The sequence below is a fragment of the Penaeus chinensis genome, chromosome 40 (assembly GCF_019202785.1).
Source record: "Penaeus chinensis breed Huanghai No. 1 chromosome 40, ASM1920278v2, whole genome shotgun sequence".
Lineage (NCBI taxonomy): Eukaryota > Metazoa > Arthropoda > Malacostraca > Decapoda > Penaeidae > Penaeus > Penaeus chinensis.
The window spans coordinates 17,746,791-17,751,313 of NC_061858.1; the positions used below are offsets into that span (position 1 = coordinate 17,746,791).

The following is a 4,523-nucleotide window of genomic DNA, read 5'->3' on the forward strand; positions in this document are numbered from 1 at the left end:
AGCATCATAGAGGGATTGACACATTACATTATCAGTATTCGAACATCTCAGGGCCCTATCCGCACCCTATTGATTAACTGCGCTATTGTTTGTGAAGCATTTTTCGCATCCCAGTGTCGAAGGCTGTCCCTTGATACCCTGTCTCGGCTGTTGGTAACGCTGCCCGTGTTGTTTGCCTCTAACAGGGTGGTTAGATTTCTGTCGTTTGATTGTCGCCTCTCGTTATCTGTCTCCTTATCGCTGTTTTCTTTCTCTGTCTCTTGTCCTTCTTCAGTTTTTTTTTTCTTTTCCTTTCAGTTTTTTTTTCAAATTATCTGTTTGTTGCTTTCTCTCTCTCTCTCTCGTTCTTTCTTTTGTCTGTCTCTCCCTGCTTTCTCAATTCTCTCTCTCTCTCTCTCTCTCTCTCTCTCTCTCTCTCTCTCTCTCTCTCTCTCTCTCTCTCTCTCTCTCTCTCTCTCCCTCTCCCTCTCCCTCTCCCTCTCCCTCCCCCTCTTCCTCTCCCTCTCCCTCTCCCTCTCTCTCTCTCTCTCTCTCTCTCTCTCTTTCTCTCCCTCCTTCCCTCCCTCCCTCTTTCCCTCTCCCTCTCCCCTCTCCCCCCCCTCTCTCTCTCCCTCCCTCCCTCTCCCTCTCCTCTCTCTCTTCCTCCCTCCCTCTCTCCCTCCCTCCCTCCCTCTCCCCTCTCCCCTCTCCCCTCTCCCCCCCTCTCTCTCTCCCTCTCCCTCTTCTGTCTCTCTTCCTCCCTCCCTCTCTCCCTCCCTCCTTCCCTCCCTCTCCCTCTCCCCTCTCCCCTTTCCCCTCTCCCTTCTCTCTCTCTCTCTCTCTCTCTCTCTCTCTCTCTCTCTCTCTCTCTATCTATCTCTCTCTCTCTCTCTTTCCCCCTCTCCCTCTTTCCCTTATCTCTTTCTCCCTCCCTCCCTCCCTCTGTCTCCCTCTCCCTCTCCCTCTCCCTCTCTCTCTCTCTCTCTCTCTCTCTCTCTCTCTCTCTCTCTCCCTCTCTCTCTCTCTGTGTCTCTCTCTGTCTCTGTCCCTCCCTCCCTTCATCTCTCTCTCCCTCCACCCCTCCCTCCCTCCCTCTACCTCTCTTTCTCCCTCTCCCTCTCCCTCTCCCTCTCCCTCTCCCTCTCCCTCTCCCTCTCCCTCTCCTCTCTCCTTCTCCCTCTCTCTTTCTTTCTCTCCCTCCCTCCCTCCCTCCCTCCCTCCCTCTCGCCCTCCCTTCCTGTCTCTCTCCCTCCCTCTATCTATCCCTCCCTCTCTCCCTCTCTCTCTCTCCCTCTCCCTCTCCCTCTCCCTCTCCCTCTCTCTCTCTCTCTTGTCTCTCTCTCTGTCTCTTTCTCTCCCTCCACCCCTCTCTCCCTCCCTCTACCTCTCTTTCTCTCTCTCCCTCTCCCTCTCCCTCTCCCTCTCCTTATCTCTATCTCTCTCTCTCTCTCCCTCTCCCTCCCCCCGTCCCTCCCTCCTTCCCTCTCTCCCTCCCTTCCTCTCTCTCTCCCTCCACCCCTCTCTCCCTCCCTCTACCTCTACCTCTCCCTCTCTCTCCCTCTCTCTCTCTCTCTCTCTCTCTCTCTCTCTCTCTCTCTCTCTCTCTCTCTCCCTCTCCCTCTCTCCTCTCTCCTCTCCCTCTCTCCCTCTCTCACTCCCTCTCATACTCCCTCTCTCACTCCCTCTCCCTCTCCCTATCCCTCCATCCATCCAGCCTTTTCTCTCTCCATCTATTTATCTGTCAATATCTATCTGTCTATCTATCTCTATCTATCTATGTATTTATGTATCTCTTTATATTACTCTATATCTATTTGTATATCAAATTATACATCTACCTACCTATCTACATCTATCTACATCTACTATCTACATCTATTTCTATCCCTTTGGATTTGTTTTTGACTATCACTCACATGTTCCTCCTCTCATTTGGTGAAAATATAAAGATGAATAACAGCTGATGAGTCTCAAGATGAATAGTTGAGTAAAGCCAAACCAGAGCGTCGTGATAGTGTATGAGTAATGGGAATCACACCCGTGAATAACAGCAATTGTGGTAGATCAGAGAGATGAATAAGGTTCCTTGGATGAATAAGGGCAAAATGGTGAATAAAGACCGATGAATGACGGAGGGAGAAAAGAACGTGAGAATTTCCCATCGTCCACAGTCCGGTCCGATTCGCGAATTTCGTGCAAGCGATTTTGGTTCTTTTCGCCATCATGCGTAAGAATCGAAATGGATTAGTGTAAGGTCTTCCCAGCAAATGATTATTGTCTTTATGGTCAGACGTTATAAGAACTCTTTTTGGGAGGCAAAGGTGTCTCACGAGCGCCGGTTTCGTGACCTTCTCGCTACAAGGGTGAGTATCCGTCGTCTTTGCACGGGATTAACACCTCTACCCTACAAAACGTCGGAGTGAAGATAAGGCTATAATACTAGCTATATTATCTTAAGGTGTTTAGCTATTTCCCTCGAATAACCGCCTGGAATATCCCAATAATAATAATTATTACCTGAAAAAAATTGTTATGGCGTGTAAAAAGTGCCATGAAAATCCTAAAATACTACGTATTAATGAGCGTAAAAATCAGTTATAAATATCTTCGATTTGTTCTACCCTTTTGTTAATAATTTCGTCCATGTTTTCCGAAGATAAAGGTTGCCCAAAGTTTATAAAAAAAAAAATTACCGAAAACAAGTGGCATGAGCTTATTGTTGTAATGCATTTCGTATTATAGATAGAGATTATCGATACCTTTATATATATTATGGTTGACAACAATCATTTTTCAAACCTGTCTGATATACAACATTAATGCTAGTCGATATACTTTAGTGGTATACTAGTTGCATTGGTGTAAAATAAATATATCAAATCATGTACCCAACTAGATTTCCGAATCACGAAGAAACACGAATCGTTGAGAAATATATCGATCAGTTTTCGGAACACCCGAAAAAAAAGGTGATACGTAACGTTTACCAGTAATTAACACACAGAATTAAACTAATTAAGAATGAAAGATCTCGCCGCATCTATTCGATTACGTAGCAACGGTTTCGGATAATGTGTTGTGATGCGTTGAAATCATCCGCGAGTGTCGGTCCTCCTTTTCTCTTTCAGTTTATTGGTGTTATTTGTCGATGGATGATTACTTTCCGCCGAGGGATCAAGAGAATACATTTCAGAGATATTCAGAATTCAGGTGTAGATTTTTTTTGTATTATTTCACAGGATTATATGAAGATGGAAATTGTTTGAAGTATGTCCACATGACGCAATTCTATTTTTTTTTCTCTCCTACACGTGTACGCAGACACATCCATGTGGATACAGAAAACGTATGCATGTATAAATGTATATCTGTAGTACATATTTTTATATACATATATATGTATGTGTATATATATACACATATACAAGTGCATATATACATATATATATGTATATATATGTGTGCATGTATATATACATATATATATATACATATACGCATATATATATTAAACCGAGAGAGATCAACACACATGCATATGTATATATATACATATATATACAAATTGACACTCACACACACACACACATACATACACATACACATACACATACACATACACATACACATACACATACACACACACACACATATATATACACACATATATGTGTGTGTGTATGTTGCATGATTTGTTTTATTTATGTATGTATAAATGTATGTGTGTGTATGTGTATATATATGTATGCATATATATATAAATATATATATATATATATGTGTGTATATGTATGTATATGCCCTCTAGATTGAATATGAACTGCATAATTTTATCTTCGAAGTTTTATCATCATAAGAAATTTTAGGTTATTACATAATATATCTCAACAGTCAGTTAATATATCCCTATAAAATTATTATAACTAAACAGAGAAAACGTGTTACAACCGAATAACTGAAAAGGGTAATATTGATTTTTTTTAACGTTAATTTATCTGCTACATTTCATCGAGCTGCCATTATTAGATAGATAACATGTTAAATGATTTTTTTTTACGTGACTTATTTCAGATTATAATGTGCTGATTGTGCAATTACTTAATGTAAAAAAAAATATTTATTTGTTTATCCTCGTTCTAAAGATAATTATAGTTCCCAAGATAAGTGTCTGAAATCGACGCGAATAATATGAAATCAAGTTAGCTGTATTATTGTATAAGCAAATGGATACACGCAATTAAATAGCTTGTCTTCTTGTAATAAACCAATAAAGTTCGATAATCACAACTAATCATGTGAAACAAAACCTTACTGAAGCAAGACGTTTCAATTTACGTCTACCAAACATTGCATCAGACCAATGAAAAGATATTTTCTCAATGATGTCACCACGTTAAACCAATAACAACCACATTCCAAGCGGACCAATCAGAACGCGACAATGCCTTGCGTCACAGAAAACTATGACGTATCCGTGACGTAGGTTACCGAGGTTATATATACAGCCGGTAACCACGCGGAGATCGTACTTTCACTTCTAACGT

General features: G+C 41.4%; 1 protein-coding gene across 1 annotated transcript in view; it reads left to right on the top strand.

Annotated features, from left to right (window-relative positions):
- The first annotated feature begins 4,522 nt into the window (after positions 1–4,522).
- The window catches only part of LOC125047202, a 45,789-nt gene continuing 45,788 nt past the window's right edge, over position 4,523 (top strand). Inside the window, exon 1 of the mRNA XM_047645350.1 lies at position 4,523. This exon is cut by the window's right edge and continues 157 nt beyond it. The gene's annotated coding sequence lies outside the window, so the exon portion shown is untranslated.